Here is a 20,490-nt window from a genome sequence, read left to right as displayed (position 1 = left end):
ACCATGGTGGCCTTGGTAGCTCATGGAGTATTCAGTAGTATTGTTGATACACTCTTTATATCCACTGAGAAATAGATAATGCACTACTGATTTAATCTTCCCTATTAGAATGTTGTGCTTTTATGAATGTGTTATATTTCACATTCTAAACTTTAATTCATAGTTCCTAAAACTTTCTGCAATAGTTATATCAGGACATTGCCAGTGTCCCACCCATATCCTCTTACCTTTTCTACTTAAACACAATTAACTTGATTTCTAACTGAAGACCTGATAATCTTGGGACATGGAAGTCCGCTCTACCCACACAGGCTTCAGGCCAGAGTGTTGGGGAGTTAATGACCCTCTGGCCTCAGAAATTCTGAACCAATGACTGAAGGAAGTTGGTATATTTCCTCCAGCAAGATAACGCTGAGGCATGTGCTTACACCAGCCACAAAGGTTCCTCAGGGTGGGTAAGTCCAGTTACCCAAAAGGGTAACTAGTTTGATTGTGTACACTTTTCTGGCTGCATTCCCTTCTGTGTCTCAGTTTCCCCAAACCTCTACCACTGTTTCCTACATCTTCCAAATAAACTACTTGCACATGAATCCTCATCTTGGCATCTGCTTCTGATAGAACCAACCAAGAAAAGAGGTATCGAAAGTAGTACCAGGAAGCAGATTCTCAGGAAGAAATTCTAGAGTTGAGTCTCTTGACTGCCAGAGTTAACAATAACCATTTTTAGCACTAAGTAGAGTGTTAACGACCTTTGACATACTGTAATATAACATTTTCTAAGGCTTTGACTTGTGGTTAATTGGAAGGTATACAGGTAGAAGGGGAGACCAGGTGTTTTTGAGGTAGAACCCTGAACAAGTGTGTAAAAGGCATATAAAATAGTAAAGGATGAGTAACAAAAAATGTAAAATAAGTTAAAAAACTAAGGGATAAGTTACTGATCTTTCCTTCCCATCACTAGGAAAGAAGTACAGTCCTTGTACATCTCTTTGGATTATACAGACTGCATATACCACACTTAGCAAAATTGTTCCAAATCATTTCCTGGGTAAGTAGGGAGGCTGCCAGTTTTGAGTAGACCCAAAGCAATAGATGGCTCTGCAACAGATTCAAATTGTGTTATAAGTATCTCTGACACTTTCTGACTATACAACCCAGCAGATCCAAAGGTACCAGAGGTGCCCATGATCCATAAGGAAGCCCAATATATTCCCTGGCCAACTTCAATAGGACAACAGAATGAAGACTTCCATGATTCTAGACCAATGCTATGTGTCTGCAGCAGAAGAACGTTCTCCATTAGAAAGGCAGTTCCCAGCATGTACTGGGCCCTAATAGAGTCTGAGTGCCTAACCACGGTACGTCAAGCCACTGTGCAATTAGAGATGCTCATAATGAGCTTAGAATTGTCAGCCACTAAGTGATATGGTCAAAATGACACAGCAGCAAACTCATCACTGGATGGAAAAGATTCTTACAGGATAAGACCTGAGCAGACCCCAAAGGTACGAGTTAGTTACTCAAACAAGTAGTCCAGACCTTCATGTTCCAGTCTCTCAACTCATACCTTTGTGTGGTTTCCTTATGACCAGCCGATGAAGGAGAGGGAAAATCTGAATCTGATTCACAAATTGGACTGAAAAACAGTGGGTTCAACTTGGTGAATGGGTTTTAATGAATATATTGGGAAGCTTTGGGTTTAATGACAGAGAGTACCAGAAAGGCTCAAGGTACTAAAAATAAACTTTGGGGTCCCTGGGTGACTCAGTCAGTTAGGGTTCAACCTTTGGTTTCGGTTCAGGTCATGATAACACCATTTGTGAGTTCTAGCCCGGCATCAGGCTCTGTGCTAACAGCGTGGAGCCTGCTTGGGATTTCTCTCTCTGCCCTTCCCCAGCTTGCACGCACTCACTTGCTCTCTCGCTCTCTCTCTCTCTCAAAAAGTGAATAAGTAAAATAAACATAAAAATAATCTTTGCCTAAAGTTATGCACTGAATTTTTGTATCCTCCGATATTCATATGGTGAAACCTTAACCTAGTACGATGGTAGAGCATTAGGGAAATGATTAAGTATCCTTATAAAGAGACCCAAATGAGCTCCCTCACCCTTTCTACCATGTAAGGATACATAGAGAACCATGAAATCAGAAAGTGGGCTCTCACCAGCCACAGAATCTGCCAGCACCTTGATCTCAGACTTCTTAGCCTTGAGATATGTGAGAAATAAATGTATATTATTTATGCCACCCAATCTATGGTATTTTTGTTAGAACAGCCCAAATATACTAAAACAGCCTCTTTATAATTTCTCCTACAGCCAGGCCTAACTTATCTCAGCTGAGACCCACTGATCTAAAAGATGAATTTGACAAAATAGGATCTGAATACAAACATTCCTTACGGGCCATAGGATACCATCACTCAGTCAGGAAAACACTTTTCTAGGACTTATCTACACATAGCAAAGAGCACAAAAATAAATTTTATAACAATCCCTGCCCATGAAGAACTCCTGCATTAAAATTTCCATCATCTTCCGTTATCCAGCATTATCAATAAATGCATTCTGGAAACACCTGTTTTTTGCATTCTATTTTAGGGACTGGAACACTCAGAACTCTAAGGTGTGAGTGTAAATACATGCACACACACATCCACACACAGAAAGCCTGTTCTAACCTCTGACTTGTCATTTCTGGATCTCCTCTAAGACTCCTGGAGTACATGATATAAAATCCCTGACACTGTCATTGCTGTTATCATCATCTTTGTTTCTGATCTCTCCCTGTCTTCTCTCTCTTTTTTTCTTCCATCACCTGTCATTTTTCCTGTGACTCTCAGATTTCACACAGGAAAATCTGTCTTTTACTAACATCACTGTCCTGCAGAGCCTCCTCACCTTCTGTTTAGGCAGACAATGGACTAGCTCACCACTGTACCATAGTTTCAGTTGTCCTTACTCATTGCACAAATGGAGTAAGGTCTTCTTTTTCCAAATGAAGACCCTTTAATTTTTTATTTTCCTTACTTCTGGGCTCAATGCCATTCAGTTGTTTGAGGGTACCAGATAATCAAAATTTATTGTAAATAAACATAATCATCCTAAGCTTGTTTGCCATAGTTCCAACAGTGATGAATTTGCAAGGCTATAATTTTAAGAGCAGTTACAAGAATGGTCTTCTGATGAACATGTCTCACTTTTGCAGAATCATTTTTCTATGCACTGTTGCTAGTCAGGTTGCTGACAAGACATTTTGATTTAGGTACTTGTTTAATGAGTACTTACCAAGTTTCTGTTATCTCTGAAGCTCGTTGCTAGGTACTAACAATATAAAGATAAGTAAGATATAGTCTCTCCTCCCAAGGAACCCAGAGCCTAAGGAGAAAATAAGCAAGCACATAACTATTTTATATACAATTTGATAAATACTATAGCAAAAACAAACACAAGGCACAATGAGAACTCAGAGCGGGGAAGAGTTAACTCTCCCTGGTGGGATATGGAAAGTCCCCACATGAAGTGTGATATCTGAGCTACATCCTAAAGGGTGGGTAGACGTTTGCCAGGCCAAAGGGCTACAGACTGGATAATAAAGAAACTACAGGTGCCAAGGTATGGAAGATCAACATAACAATATATCTAGAGAATTAGGTACTTATAATTAAGTGAAGAAACTAAGGCTTAGAAGGAATACAAAAGTACAATACAGAATGACCTATATATATCCTGCCTATATATATTGGCCTATAACCTGAGATGTTACTTGGAGAGCCATGGAAGGACTTTCTCCACGGGAGTAGCATGATCAGATTTGCACTTTACAAAATCACTCTGACCATGCTAAAGGAAAAATGGGAGAAAGGTAAAAGGAGAACAGATGAGCCAAGAGAAATAATAAGAGCCTAATTCCAGCAGTGACCAGCAGGGTGAGAGAAGAGGAGAGAGATTACAGAGACATTTAGGGGCTAAAATAAATGGGGTCAGATGATTAATTTGTATGTGGAGGATAAAGAGGAAAGGGAGAGGGGAAAGCAACAGAGAAAGAAGAGTCAAGCGTGATACCAGGTTTCTAGCATGACAAGTGGATGATGGCAGTAGCTTCACCAAGTTAAAAGACTGAGAGGTGGGGAAAGGTTTGGAGGTCAAGATGAAGAGTTCATTTTTAGAAACGGTAAATTTAAGTGACCTGAGGGATATCCCAGCAGGCTGCTATATAGAGACCAAGATCTCAGGAGAAAGGTCAGAGCTAGACAGATAAGACATATAGGTAATAATTTAAGTAAAACCTCCCCCACCCTCAAATCACCACTTGATATGGAAACTACACACAAAGTTATCATACTCAGAAATTAGGTGTGCATAGAAACCGTGCCAAATGGAGGCTAACATTAAGAACCATTCAGTCACTAAGGCAGTTGTCTCTGTCTTCTGATAACACAAATCAATATAATCTCTCCAAGTGAAACCATGTTATCTTCCTTAACTTTGCTGTTTATCAAAACCAAACTCTCTCTTCTCTTAGGTTCTATTCATTTATGCATTAAACATGTATTTGCTAATTAATGTAGCCCAAATATCAATAGCCTTATCTGTTTAACCCTGACCTTACTCCTGAGGTCCTGGGCAAGAGAGAGCCAACCCAGATCTGGGGCACTTCTTTTCAGTCTAAAGTGCATTGTTCTATTCCATAAGTTTAACTGTTTACTTAAAAATGAAATAATTATGTCATGGATTGAAAGAAGTAACATTCAAATATTATAGTCATCCAACTTTTTATATTTTAAATATGCCTTATAAACAATAATGTTGACCTCCAAAAAAATCAGTACAATAGCCTCCTGATATAGTGAGCATTCTACTTTATAAGGTATTGATCATCACCTCATTTAAGTCCTACAGTTCAGAGACTGGATTTCTTGAAAAAGTAAAAACAAAAAAAATAATTTAGTAAAAGACAAAGCTTCTTCTTGACTCTTACTTCAATATAGTTAGATTTCACAAGACAATAAGTTTCTAATCACATCCTGATTGGTACAGATTTATGCAAAGAGTATATGCAAGAATTAATGGACATTAAGAAAGTCACTCCACGCATACTGATACATGATTATGCCTGAAGATATATAAAGTCATCCACAGCTGGAAACACACTAAAATAATAAGGCTACAGTTGGAAATGCTGTTTTAATTATGAGTATCTTTTCTATTTTTAGATAGTACTGATCTTCACTTACTTGTAGTAAAGATACATTATTTTAATTTAAATTGTCATTCTTTAAAATTCGTATATATATATAATTTCTACATATAAAGTTAAGAAAGTACATTACTGACATATGTAATCGTTTTCTTCATTCAGAAAATTCCTAAGAAGTTTATATTTTCATCTTAACAAGAAAAAGAGGACTACAGTCATGATTAAATTCATGTACCTACTTACATTAGATAAGTAGAGTTTAAAATGAGTTTACCTGATGCAAAAATTGTGATCATGAACATGGGAAAGCTAACAGACATACTTAGAGGCCACCCAAAAGAGCAATACCATCTTACTTTTCATTAATTACCTTCTAAATTATCTCTAAATTATTAAGGAAAGAAGCTAACAGTTATTGAACAGCCACCTGGCTAGGTCATTTGGTCATATGTACTTTGCCTAATTTATTCATGTCAGTGTACTCTATTATTAGCCTCTCTTCATAAAAGAAAAAAAGAAGCTTATCTAAAGGCTTGTGGTGATTTTCAAATACATTAAAAAATTCTTTCCAAATTTGGAGTCTAATTCTCTTTCCCTTGAGTGTGGTCTGTATTTAATGACTTAGAATATGGTGTAAGTTTTGCTTTGTGATTTCTGATGTGATCATAAAAAACACTGAGACTTCCTCTTGGATGGTTTATTCTGGGGTACACTAGCAGCCATGTCATGAAGATTCCAAGCAGCCTGTAATAGTCAGGTTAGGCTTTCATAACAAAATACCACAGACAAGTTTGCTTAAACAATAGGAATTTAATTTCCAGAGTTCTGGAGGATCAGAACTACAAGATCAAAGTGTCATCTAATCCAGTTCCTGGTGAGAACTCTCTTTCTGGCTTGTGGACAGGTGCCTTCTTACTGTGTCCTCACATACTATAGGCAGAAAGCTCTCGTGTTTCTTCTTCTTATAAGGGCACAGCCTTCTCAGATTAGAGCCCCATCTTTATGACTTTTTATTTAACTTTTATTACTTCAGCACAGGCCCTGTCTCCAAAAACAGTCACATTGGAGGTTAAAGCTTCAATGTATAAATTTTGGGAAGACACAAATATTTAGTCCATAGCATAACCCAAAGGAAAAATTCACATGGCTAGGAGCTAAAGGCCCCAGCTAACAGCCATGTGAGTTAGCCAGCTTAGAAACAATGCTTCCAGGTACAAATCTTCAAATAACTGTACCCTGGGTCAATATCTTAAATGTACCTCAAGAAAGACCCTAAGCTACAGCCACCCAGCTAAGCCTGTCCTAAATTCCTTATTCTCAGAAACTATATGAAAACACAAATATTTGTTGTTTAAGCCACTAAATGTTTGAGTAACTTGTAACAGAAACAGATAACTGATATATGTAGGTCTCAGTCAGTAAACAATAAAACAGGGCTTAGAAACCAGGTTTTTCTGATTGCTGAAGTATGGGCTCTTTCTACTGCCCACACTACCCATGCAGCCTCTCCAATATTTAGAAACTCATTCATTTATTGTGAGATGTTACATATATTACCTCAGTTCATCTTAATAACTTTTAGAGATTGGTTTTTATTATTATTATTGGATTTTATTTTATTTTTAGTATAAATAAAAAATATACTAAAGTGTATTTTTATAATTAAAATATTAACATCAAATAAAAGATAAGGCTTTGATATTATAAAGCTCTACCTCTAAAGATCATTCAACCTGGACAACATCAGTGGCCTATCTGGTTCCTTGCTTCCATAGTTTTCTTCCCTAATCTGTATTACACACATCAGGGGGTTTGAAATTTTAAAATATAAACCAGACCATGTTACTCTTTTACTTAAAATACATTCCATGACTTTGTGACTCTTCTTGCTGGCTACCCTTAAAATAACTTAATCGAAGTGAATAATGCTAATCATATGGCAAAGCAGTTGGTGGCAACCCACTGCAAGTACAGTCCATACACTCTGTACGATCACCTTCATTTCTTTTCACCTCGCACACAGGTCTTATTCTGTCCCCTGAATCCACGAACCCATCCTCAATCTGGTCTCAAAGTCTTTGCAACTTACAAGCCAAGAAAGAACATGATCATAAGGGAATAAAAGATGAGCTTATCAGTTTAAAAAGTTATGGGGTAGCTAACGAGTACAAGCACTAAGAAGTAATGACGGGACACTGAAAACTTCAGAACATAGGCAAGAACTTTAATAAAACATTCCACACACTAGTTATAAAAACAGAAACATCTGTATCTATGAGAAACCTAAATAAGTTGGAATTTAACTGTAACCCTAATTTCTCTGGCCAAATTACATTAACCACAGATATCTAGGTCAATGGGTTAATTCACCTGTCTATTCTGCCTTTACTCTCTGTCACATAATGACTCAAATTCTCTCTCCTGCTGAGTTAGTATGGACTTTAAGTACACACAGCTGCATATTTAAAGGGACCATGTGCTCCCATTAGACCAAGCTCAGTGCTCAGACATTGCAATTGTAATAACCATGGTTCTGCCTCTCCTGGCAATGACCTCTTATGTCTTACTAAGAATTCATGCTTTCTTTTGTCTCTTCTTTTTTTCTGCTTCTCTTTAGATTTTTTTAAAGCTTATTTCTCAATCCTATACATTATGTATTCCTAATACTCTAATAGATCCTGGGGCTCTCTATTCTCTCTCTGACTCCTCTTTCTCTACATAGAAAAACAATTTATTTCTCTCAGAAATCCTACTGTTTTCCTGACAGTAGCACCAAAAAGACAATTCCCCTAAGAAATCTTACATATCTAGGATTCTTGACACTAGAATTGTCTTTATTTTTAAGTGTCCTTCACTCTTGCTATGTAGTAAAAAGGAAAATAATAACTACAGTGGACTTGTAGCCTCATAGTTAAGTTTCAGGTTTTATAACTCATAAGAAAGAAAAAGCAAAAATGGTTTAATTGTGCTTGCAAGTCTCCTAGGAGACCCACATTGGAGACTAATATACTATCTTTCAAAAAATTAACCACAGTTTTCCTTTCAGGGTGGACTGCATTACTCTCTTTGGTTTAACACCAGAGTGGGTTTCTGTTTGGAGTCCAAATTTTACTAAAAAATAATTATCATTAAACATTAGAATCACAATCTCACACTAAGATCACATGCTATGAGAGGGGGAAAGAAGTGAGAACACCTGAGGAAGAACAGCAGCCTAAAATCTCCCCTCTCATGCTTACTTTGGGTCAGACACCCTAAGTAGAATAGTAAAATCATCCCTGTGATTTAAATTTCACTCTCTCACTCTCTCTCCTTGTTTCCTCTTGATAAATTTGCCTTAAGTCCCTGGGGGATGTGAATACAGAACATATGTGTAAGGTCATTAGCTGTCCCAACTGAATGACAGCTGTCTGGAAATGAAAACACCCCCGCCTTGCTTGCAGCGGTAACTAGCCTCTACATGTAAATCATCCTGAGTTCTAAGGGGTGACCACCAAGTCTGGAAACACAAATACAGAATAAATATGTTGATATCATATTACAAGACACATTAAAATGATATTATCTCTATTTCCAACTGCTATGGCTACACTGTACACAAAATAGTTTGAACAATTATAGTCTCTACTCTTGCAGAGTTCATGAGCTAACATAAATAACTGTTGCAGATAAAAGCATCAAAGTGGTAAGACAATTTAACCAAAATAACATTGTATGAAACACATAACTAAAAATTTTAATGTAAAAATCGATGTATCCAGTTTCCCTTTGGGTAGTAAGAAACAGGATATCTGCATGATATGTAGAATTTTGTCTTCATTTCTATCCTTAAAATCATTTAATTATACTTGCCCATCCACTCAATAAATGAGAAATATATATTCACACCATTTATCCATTACTTAGTAGATTTTCAAGTACAAACCTTTCTTTACAACTCCAAGCCTATGTCTAAAAAGTAAAAGTTAGATAAACTTCCTACCTGGTAATTTTAGCCACCTTCACCTTCTCCTTGGAAGAAAAGCAATTAGGTGTTAATTGGATGGTTGTAAGGAAAGCCTGCTGAGTTCCAGACAAACTGGATATGTCGGGTTAGAAAGAGAATGATTGTTCTCATCGATTTAGACTGGACACCTGGTAGGCCCTTTAGAGGACCTCATACCAAGTCTCAAAAAAGAGCAATATGGACTCAAAATGACCAACCAGATATAAAGAATCATGATCATTTTATTATCTGCCAATAGTTTTGTAAAAACTACCAGCATAGAAAATTAAGGGTTTTATTGCTGGACAGATGGGCATGCATACTGGGAAGCCATATAGCTGGCCCACACAAAACGGATGAACAATTCCTGATTTTCATAACACAGCACTTGAAGACACAGCAATTTTCAGCCTAAGCAATAAGGCCCACAGAATAGGAAAAACTTCTTTTTAATATTTTTCCGGATAGTTAAATGTGAGTATCTAGAGAATTTCCATTTATAGTTAGCTTGGCTGCTCATGGCATGGCTCCTACCAGGATTCATTATCCCACTCAGCTTCAAGTGCCTCAGGGAGGTGGGAGAGAAAGCCGTGTCCACGTTACCTTGATCTCTGCTATCTGTTAATCCTGTCTAACTATGGCAGCAGCTGAGTTACATTATTGCTCCTCTGGGGCTATTTATATTTAACACAAGATGTAAGCAAGGGTTTCCAAATCCTGGTCTAGGAAACATTAAAAATACAGTTTCTTTGGAACATAATACCTACGATTATGGTTTAGCAGGTCTGGGGGAGGGGTGGTGGAGGAACTTGCCAGAAAACTGTATTTTAGCTAGTATTCCCAATAAACACACTTACATTTAGGAATCATGACTTAAAAGGTCAAAAAGCATCAGAACCCAGAGTAATGGATCTTTAATAGTACAACTTAACTCATGAGCAATGATTTTGAAAGGGAAATCATTCATTAGTAGCTGCCTATCCACCTTTGCATGAACGCTAACCGGGCTGAGCTGTTGTAAATTTCCATCTAGCCAACACTGAATGCAGAAAGTTTAAACAAAATGATTTTTCCAACTTCATTTCAAGAATTACATGCAGTGATGAGCTAGTAAAGGTTTATAAATGGGATCCTGGGGAAAAAAATGTGTGTGTGCTTATTATACATTTTGCTGATATAAAAGTTATGTAGCATACACACAATAATGAAATACACAATATTCTTTGTTGTGAATTCCACATACCTCTAACTTCAGTGTGAGTTATTTTCTGAAAATCCATTATGAGTTTTTCTAAATCTATTGTCAATAACAGTGTTACACAATAAGGCTATGACTATGCACTTGATTACTATCCAGTTTGGCCTAGATGTCACTCATATCATTAACAAATGAGTGTGGCTGTGGTGCAAAAGCTGGCTGATAATTTTATGTACGTTAAAACGTTAAGATTAAAGTGAAATACAAAGGCCTATGCAAGAACTTTACTCCTCAGTGATGCAAGTGATTTCCTGACTAAATTTGATAATAGTCTGTGAATACTGGAAGCAAATTTCTTCATGTTTTCTATGCTATTCACAATTTAAGAACTACAGACATAACAGACTTAAATTTAATCAGCGTTTAACATTTTCTCCATCACTTTAAAAACTTAAACAATCAAGACACTAAATCAAGTCCTACATTTGCACCATTTGCTGATTGCTATGATGTAAAGATTCCCACCTGGCTAATTTGAAGCTATCGACATGATATCACACAAGGCTAAGTTTGGAGAGATGTACGGCAGTGTCTATTCCACCAGACAATTGATGTATATAAACTTAAAAGCAGAGATAATGGTTAACAGTAATTTAAAAATTAGGAAGTTATGAATTTTGCATATACATAAATTATACAGTTACATACAAATTATAAATTATATATAAGTTATATATAATTTTGTTTTAATATAAATTATAAGTTTACATAATATGATTTTTAATATTGGCATGTTTAATAGCTGGTTCTCAAAGTGCCTGTAAATTTAACAACTGACACAAGCTATTTAAAAACACTGATCTATGGATGCCTACAAAGTAGAGGTGAGAAGAGGTAAGGTAAAGTTTAGACAGCTCATGCCATGGAAGAGAGAAGGAAAAGACAGTGTGAAGAAAAAATATAGAAAAAACTTTCTTATTTATCTGCAACCTTCACTCTCAGATATTCCTATTTCTTATTATATAGGTGGAAATTCACCAGCAGACTCTTCAAAAGAAGGATGGAATTCAATTAACTGAGAATGGGCCATGGTCACTCAACAGGGCACCTTCTCTAAAAGCAATGGGCCAGCATTTTTCAACCCTGTTGACCATCAAATCAGCCATGATTTATTTTATTTAGACATACACAGACACACACATACACACACACACACACACACACACGCACACACACACGTATCAGGACCACCTAAACCAAAACTTCCTGAGATGACTCTACACTGGAAACTACTTTGAAGTTTTAACCTGGAACATTTAACGTTTAATTGTGTCTATTGATTCACATTAAAGAGTCCATTTTGGAAAACTCATCTTGAAAGTACGTAACTACGATATCAATTTTAACAAGTATATGAAAAAATCCATTCTTGTGTTTAAATAGGAAACTGTATGATGCATATTCTTTTTGGAATAAGCTATAATAAAAAAGAATCTCATTTATAAAATTTCTTACCATTTTTTTCTAGTATCCAGTCATGAATTCCTCAGGTGTGAAAAATTCATACTTAACAATATTCAATAGCTTTGCCGTATTTTCAAAATTGAAACATGAAGAAACAAACTTTGTTCTAAGAATATGATGATAGGGATGGAAAGAGTGCTTTTTAGGACATATTTTCAAAATCATGTGTATGGAATGATATTTCATATTTGGAAAATCCCATTACTTTAAATGGGATTTACATGGTTACATTCCAAACTACTTTGAAATTTTAACCTAGAATGTTCAACTTTGATGGTGTCTATTTGACTTAAGCTCAGATAACTTACTTTTATAAGTCACTCTTTCAACACTCAAGTTTTTGAAGTTAAGAAGTAGCCATCTGACATTTTTAAGCTTTCAACCAACTTGAATGTAATTATCAAGCTAAGTAAAGACTTTTTAAATAACAAAACACAAAACCATTTCTGAAAAACCTTTATGTAATCAAAATAGTATAAACAGATTTAAAAGGATTCCAATCTGAACTTTAACTTAGACATATTCGTAATCATCTGATGTTTCAGTGCTTGGCATTATAATAAAAGCATCTTACCAGAACATTTATATTTACTACTTATGTTGCTAATCTTGAATGTTTTCACATTTTAACCATTTTTCTAGTTGGTAGTCTCTCATTAGGTAGGCCAGCATTCTCCTGATAACATATAAGCAGTTTTGCTGGAGACCCCCTCAGTCACCATTTTCTCCATTTACATATGACTTCTCCCTCCATTCCGACACCTCACAGTAATGGTTTGTCAGTATCAGTGACAGTGTCTGTAAGAACATGAATCATTTTGGGTGATAATCACCTAAGTAATGTTAGTAGCACAACCATAAGGCCATCAGTTGCCCAGTTTAGGGTTCAATTATCCATTTGCCCCCAAATTAACACTCATTTTTATAGACATAATGATGAACTGTACCCTAGGACATTGGCAGAAAACTGGGGTGCAAACCATAAAAATGTTATCTGCCCACAGTGCTAACTTTCCATTTATCATTTCATTTTTGTTCACTTATTTCCATCTGTTTATTGCTTACAAACCTTTCTAGTCAATATATTAGTCAGATACCACCTAATGTTCTTTGGCACTTATTACAGTTCCCATTAAGCTAAAATTCTAAAATAGCTTTTTGAATACTGGATTTTTATCCTTGCCAATATGAAATTGTATAACCTTCTTTATCCATTCATTGCATCAAAAACTTGATTTCCCCAGATGCTAAATCATTAATCTTGTCTGGATGTATTTCAAGATCAAAGCTCCCATTTTAATAAATTTACATGACAACCAACAATAAATCCTCAGACGCTCACCTTTTCGGATCACAACCTGACTAAATCCTTCAGCTGAAGCTGATCCTACACTACTTCTGGATTTGGAAACAAAGAACATATTTAGGGGATTAGATTTAGACAGAGACAGCAAGAAATCTTCCTTTTACATATTTTTTTCCTTTTTCTGAGCCCATGCAATAAATTTAGCTCTGCAGGTTAACAGAAAACATGGATGTTATTATACACGCTGCTTTGTTCCCTCTGGCTCTCTTCAAAATATCTAAGACTAGGGCCTCAAAGAATTTTCTGTAACAGAACTTTGCTGCCACCAACTGAACACATTCACCCAATGCAAGTGGAGTTTTTTACCAATTAGTCTGGAAAGATGAAGGAAAGATCAAATATTCTCTTGGCCCAGATCCCAAACCCTAACCAGGACTCCATTCCTAATCCATTTCTAATCAGTAATACCATTGGAGCAATGGCAGCCCTCTCTTCCGTCCTAGACTAGATTATATTAATATAAAACTCCTCCTTTATATGTAAGCAAAGGGCACTTGTTTAATTCATATCAACAAGCATAAATCAAAGGCTTCGTGTCAGGAATATCATGTCATGAAATGGTGACATTGAACTAGTCAGTGAGCTGGGCTAAATGGGTCACTGAGTCAGACAAGCAAACTTCTAATCACATTCTCACTGGTGAATTCTTATCTTTTAAAAATACAGCAAAGTCTCTACAGGTGATTCTAATTTCTTCTCTCTGGGCCAGATCCACAGCACTACCTTAAAGAAATGGATGTCATTTAGTCAAGTGTTCCCAAATCTTAGCAACACACAGTATCACCAAATAAGATAAACATTCTAGGGGAGCCTGGGTGCATCAGTCTGGTAAGCATCCAACTACGCCTCAGGTCATGATCTTGTGGTTCCTGAGGTTGAGCCCCGCTTTGGGCTCTGTGCTGACAGCTCAGAGCCTGGAGTCTGCTTCAAATTCTGTGTCGCCCTCTCTCTCTCTCTCTGCCCTTCTCCTACTCATGCTCTGTCTCTCCCTCAAAAATAAACAAACATTTAAACAAAAATGTTTAAATAAAAATAAAATAAAAGACAAATTCTAAGACTCCTCCTCAGACCGACCAATCAGAACCTCCTAGAAGAGGGTTTGGGGAACAGAAGATCCCAATTCACAGCCAGAGTTGGGGATCACCAGCTTTGTCCTATTTCCTCATTTTCTGCATGGGGGAGCAATCTCAAAAAAGTAAAAGCAATCCACCAAACCATATGCAGAGGATCTCAAGGAAAACCCTGAGAAGGCCAGGAGTCATGGGTTTAGAGAGTGTAGTGGCTGAGCTCACTAGAGAAGCTTAATCTATATGGAAACACATCCACCATGTTGACTTTTGCCATATGCTTTGTTCTCTTGAACAGCTGAGCACAAGCAAGATGAAAATGCTATTTTGGTCAATAAAACAGTCCTACAAAGGTAATAAGGAGAATAGCTCCAGTTTATTTTCACTTCATACCTGCCCCATTTATTCTGAAATTTTTGCCTTGAACCTTATGGAAGCTGAAATAATATTTTCCTTTGACATAGACCCCCCCACAAATGAAATGTTTTATGTTAAATTAATATATATGAAGATTTTCATGTATTTGACTTAATATTTATGGTACACAAAAGGAAATAACTTAAAAATGGTATAATATTTGTTCTTACAATTTGCTAATTTATTTTTTACCTTCCTCTTGGGAAGATTCATTTTATCTTTATTTTAGTGTCATAAAAAAGATTTATCCACCACCACTAAGGAGAGTTAATGTTTTATTTCTCATACTTCTTGGACTCCCAACTCTACCAGCCCTGTCCCCATTCATCCCAAGCTTTAGATCACCCATACATAACTTTGCTTCAAGGCTCACCCTGGTTCATCTGCCTTCTTGCTTGGCAGTAACCTTCATCTACTCTCCTAGTGACCACCCAATCATCCTTGGAATTAAATGGGCACTGCTGCCCCCACTTGATTAAGATGGCACCATTGGTCTTGACAATAAAAAGCCAGTTTTTCACAACACAGCTTTCTTTTTTTGGAAATGCAATTTGCAATGATTTATGGAGGATGGAGGAGAAGCAAGCAAGAAGGAGGTTAGTGTTGGGAATGGCTTGACACCACCATGAGTGACAGCTATATATCTATAGAAGGCAAGACTCCTCACCAGAAATATGATAGGATCAAGGAATGGGACATCTTTGGGTTTGGAGGCACCTAACCCAAAGGAATGAAATGGTCAAGCAGACAAGCTGCTTTCAGTTAACAAAGCCTCAATAGTTGGAGCTATATAAGGGTATGAGTAACTCTGCCCTCATAGTCATGTGGAAAAGTGCAGAACTAAAAGCAAAAGTACTTTTTATTCCTGCTTTTTTTTTTTTTTTCATTTTATTTGGAGAGAGTAAATGCACATATGGGGTGGGAGGGGCAGGAGGGGGAGAGAATCTCAAGCAAGCTCTGTGCTATCATCATGAAGCCTGACATGGGGCTCAATCCCACAAACTGTGAAATCATGACCTGAGCCAAAATTGAGAGTCCCATGCTTAAATGACTGGGCCACCCACCCACCCCCTTATTCCTGCTTCTTAACAGAATACAGAATGGATTCTGGAATTCTGAGGACACTGGAGAACACTAATATGATTCTGTCCCCTTAACGACTTCAGAATATCAGTAGAAGACAGAGAAACCCAACAGATTTGGTGCCAGAGGAGAGATCAAAAGAAAGGCCAAACCAAAAAGAGGGAGGAAAAAATAAGGGCCATGATGTCACTGGAAGGACTAGCTCAGAAGTACACACAGATTTCCATTATTAACTTAGAAGCCATTCTACAGTAGATGCAGGTACTGAAATTACAGATAAAACTGTGGAGTACCAACTAGGTTTCAGGCACTAGCAATAGAAATGAGTGGGTTCCACCTCCAAGATGTTTCATTTTTCCACCCATTTCTGAACATATTATATCTCTTCGAAATATAACACTATGTCCTGATATGCCCTCAGTTCTGATATGCCCTTATTGTCCAAACTAAAAGTTTCCATAAGAAGTTGTTAGCAGAAAGGAGGGGATAGGCAATATTGTGGCTAATTATTGTCATAAAGAATAAATTATGTTAAATCTAAATCCATTATGTTTATCAGATATTGTTCTCTAATAAATAAAAAACACCAAAATAATCCCATTCAATAATCCCACTCCTTTAAGAATGTATTTTACAGCCAACTCATTCAGGTAGAGGCAATAATACAGATTTTTATAAAAACTCACTTTCGACAGAGATCATACTGCAGTTCTATTGTAGCAAGGTAAAACTTGGCCTTGACTATTTGCAGACTGAAGTAATATCTTTGATACTTTAAGGAACAAAAATTCAAGGTTACCAACCAAAAACTTGTTTAAGCTCTTGAAGTTGTAAAACTCCTTTTTTTAAATAGAAAACAAAATGGGGTTCTTCCCACTAGTGTCTTTGAGCTGATACTGCCAGGGTTAGAATTGCATTTTCACCAAAAAAAAAAGCACATAGAAACAAATATTTAGTTGTGTTCATCTGGACAGTAAATGACCATATATAACACCTGCATTGACTCCTAAGTCTCTCAGGTCCCATGAAGATGTACTTGGCCAACAGCAGGCTGCTTCAAGTGTGCTTTCACAGGTCTGTGGGGAGTCCCATTGTTAGCTCACCTACCCTAACTATTATAGTCAGTTGCTGTTTGGTATCATGTGGGAAAGTCTGCCAGCCACAGACTGCTATATCATTTTACCAGGACACTTTGCTGCTAAAAAATTCTCACACACATTTGACCTTAAGAGAAAGTTTATTGGAAGTTTATTAGAAGTGCATCTTCTTGAGTCCCATTATATATCCCGATGACCAACTTTTATGGTCCCTATGACCCACCCCTGTGGTAAAGCAGGAAAGCGTACAGAAGATGAAAAATACAAACAACCAAAATTTTCAAAACAAAATGTCAGCATTATTATCTAAAATATTTTAGATATTTAATCAATTCATCATCAAGGTTTCAAGAATTTGTGAAAACTTCTAACATGGTTCGATTATAATCTAATATGGCCATGGCACACTGGTGGTATAGGAATACAGTTCCACAGAGATAAACCCTGTGAAACCCAAACTCAACATATCTCCATTTCAGTAATTATCAATAGTTCACTGTGACATAAGGTCTACATTAAGACATGAGACATACACCAACTACCTAAGAAATATGGCTACAGAGCACCAAGTGTCTCTCAATGATACTCATTCCTACTCTCATTGATACATTTCTATTATTGTAAGGTATATCCTGCAGTCCCGCCAATCCCACCTGTATGCTATATCCCAATGTAAAATTTGTAACCTAAAACATTTACCTGAATCATTCAGATCCTTATAGATAATATCATAGCCCATAATTGCTGAGTAATGTGTTAGTCTTTTGTTTAAAAAGAGTGGCACTCATCTCACTTGGGATATTTGAATGCTCCAAGAAATCCTTGGTACCCAAACTGTATCCCTAATTTAAAAAACTTCATTCTCTGAAATTCCACATCTAGGAACTCATCCTGTATTCCATTTCTAAATGGAAAATACCTCTGAAACCTTACATATTTTATTATCCTACACTAAAAATCATTTACTAGAACTAAATTCTGTAGATAGGATTTGAAGCACTATGACCTGAAAGAGGAGAGACAGTTATAAAAGAAGTAATGACCAGGACTCCAGGGTGGCTCAGTCAGTTAAATTTCAGACTCTTGATTTCAGCTCAGGTCATGATCTTATGATTTGTAGGATCAAGCCCGCATCAGGATCCTTGCCTACATTGTGGAGCCTGCATAGGATACTCTCGCTCCCTCTCTCTCTGCCCCTCCCCCACTAATGCTCTCACTTTCTCTAAAAAAATAAACAGAAAGAGAAGAAGGAGAAGAGGAGGGGAGGAGGAAGAAAGAGGAGGAGGAGGAAGGAAGAGTAGGGAGGAGGAGGAAGAGGAGGAGGAGGAGGAGGAGAAGGGATAATAATAATAAGGAGAAGAAATAATAATAATGACCAAAGAAATGGGAATTCAGAGCACTGAGAACTTCCCTACCTTCCCAGTTAGTTAGTAGCCAAGCCCACAGAGACATCCTGGCACACCAATATATTCCTTCTATCATAATGGCAGCAGAAAAAGAAAAATAGCACAGGAGACAGGATCGAATCATGGGAAAACGTGGCCATGGCAGATACTGTTTCACAAGAAGTTTCCATTATGGAAAACAGAAAACTATAGTATAAAAAGGGCCAAGTCACACTACATCTCTAAACTACATATTCTTATATATATAATGTTGGAAATATATCAACAACAGCCTACCTTGATCCTAGTGAGTTTCAATAAGAAACTGTACATGAAAGCATTTTGAAAATCATTAAGCATCATTTATCAAAGGTAAAATATATCACACATAACAGACTCTTTACCAACAATAAAGACGTTCTTGAATTCCTGTTTGATTGTCAAAATATAAGCCCCTGATGAATTTTTTCTTTTCCTGATGAGTCTTTATGACCCAAGATTGCCTTGAATAAATCCATAGAGCTTTCTCTGTCATTTTCATTGCTTTCTTTTCTTCCCTTTGCAGGTGGTGTGAAAAACTGGAAGTATGGATGCTGACTGTTTCTGATTTCCTAGCTTCTCTGTGCTGCCACTATCAAGATTCATTTTGATTTTTTTTTGTCTCTTCTGTTGGTCCATCTTTAACTTAATCTGCAGAAGATCTAAGCATCAAAGATCTGTGTGAAGAGAGCTTTAGGCCCTCTGCCTCTTTGCTGCTGGGGATGGTGCTGGGAGCGCAGCCAAGCAGTTTTTTGGCGCCATCTGGGACAGGGGGGACCCAGCTCAAAGTCAGCACCCCAGCTAGAACAAAAAGCACTCTCGTTCGAAGACGAGGTTTTTCTCTTCTCCAGGGATACCTCAAGAAACAAGCCATAGTACACAAGGTGGAGAGTCCCAAATATCACTACGAATAGGAAAATAAAATAACCAAGGTCCCAACAAGAGAGACCAAGAGATAATTATCAAAAAACACTCTCTGAAAGGATAGGCCCTGGAAAGTCAAAGAGTCTTCTTGGATATAGCAGCGCTCATAGATACAGAGGGCATAACATGTCTTTAAAACCAACAAGAGCCAGAAGGCTAACTAAAATGACGAAATGAAAGAGCTCTCCTCCAAAGAAACTCCAAGAAGAAATGACAGCTAATGAACTGCTCAAAACANGGCTCTGTGCTGACTGCCAGCTCAGAGCCTGGAGCCTGTTTCAGTCTGTGACTCCCTCTCTCTCTGGCCCTCCCCTGCTCATGCTGTCTCTCTATCTCCTAGAAATGAATAAAAACATTAAAAAAAAATTAAAAAAAAAAATAAAAGTGACATTCAAAAAAAAAAAAAAAACAAAAAAACAAAAAACNACAGCTCAGAGCCTGGAGCCTGCTTCAGATTCTGTGTCTCTCTCTATCTCTGCTCCTCTGCCACTCATGCTCTCTCTCTCAAAAATAAATAAACATTAAAATTTTTTAATAAAAGAATAATATCATACCAATCCAAGTCCCTCTGAGAAATGAGTTACAACTTTTTAAATTATCCTATTTCCTGGATTATCCTGATAGTTACATTTGTTGGGCTCTCTTTTTTCTGTCATTGGCTTGCTGAAAAGGTTGGGAAGATTTTTGATTGCCTGTTAATATATATGAGTATGACTAAATTAATTATCAGTTACATCTCTTCCAGGATATAGTTCAATGTTTTACCACAAGTCTTTCTGCTGCATGGAAAAACTGACTCTAAGTTCTGTGATTGTAACCCAGGGTATTGCCACTGGGGTATTCAGATGAATAAATGAGATGGAGCAAACCAACTGGATATGTTCTCCATGCTAACATAAGGAGGATTCCACCTTGTAGTGAAAATATTCAAACCAGGAAACTTCAGCCTCCATAGACAGATAGCTCAACTGCTGTAGTAGAGAGCAGTTCTGAGCTGTGGCTGCAACTCAGGGAGGTTGAGGTATGCAATTATGTGCTCCAGCAGGAGTTACTCTGTGGCAGGAGGAAAGGAGAGTGGGCAGTAAATAAAGGATCTGGCTCACCTTTCAGCATAGAGTCCATTAATTCACTATCTTGTGAAGTGCCCCCAGCACAATCTTGCGCTTGTACTTACTGAATTGGAGCCTGTCCAGGACTCCTCAGAAA

At 37.2% G+C, this 20,490-nt stretch overlaps 1 long non-coding RNA gene across 1 annotated transcript in view; it reads right to left on the bottom strand.

The window, feature by feature from the left end:
* The window catches only part of LOC144229236 (uncharacterized), a 179,471-nt gene extending 162,736 nt beyond the window's left edge, over positions 1-16,735 (bottom strand). The window contains exons 1-2 of the long non-coding RNA XR_013334418.1: positions 16,526-16,735; positions 3,288-3,377 (exon numbers count right to left, since the gene is read on the bottom strand). This is a non-coding gene — a long non-coding RNA (uncharacterized LOC144229236). The remainder of the gene's footprint in view (positions 1-3,287; positions 3,378-16,525) is intronic.
* Between the last annotated feature and the right edge of the window lie 3,755 nt (positions 16,736-20,490).

Source organism: Crocuta crocuta, unplaced genomic scaffold (genome assembly GCF_008692635.1).
Source record: "Crocuta crocuta isolate KB4526 unplaced genomic scaffold, BGI_CrCroc_1.0 scaffold163, whole genome shotgun sequence".
Lineage (NCBI taxonomy): Eukaryota > Metazoa > Chordata > Mammalia > Carnivora > Hyaenidae > Crocuta > Crocuta crocuta.
Note: the sequence above shows the minus strand (reverse complement) of the source record. Positions and strands in the feature narration are given on the sequence as shown.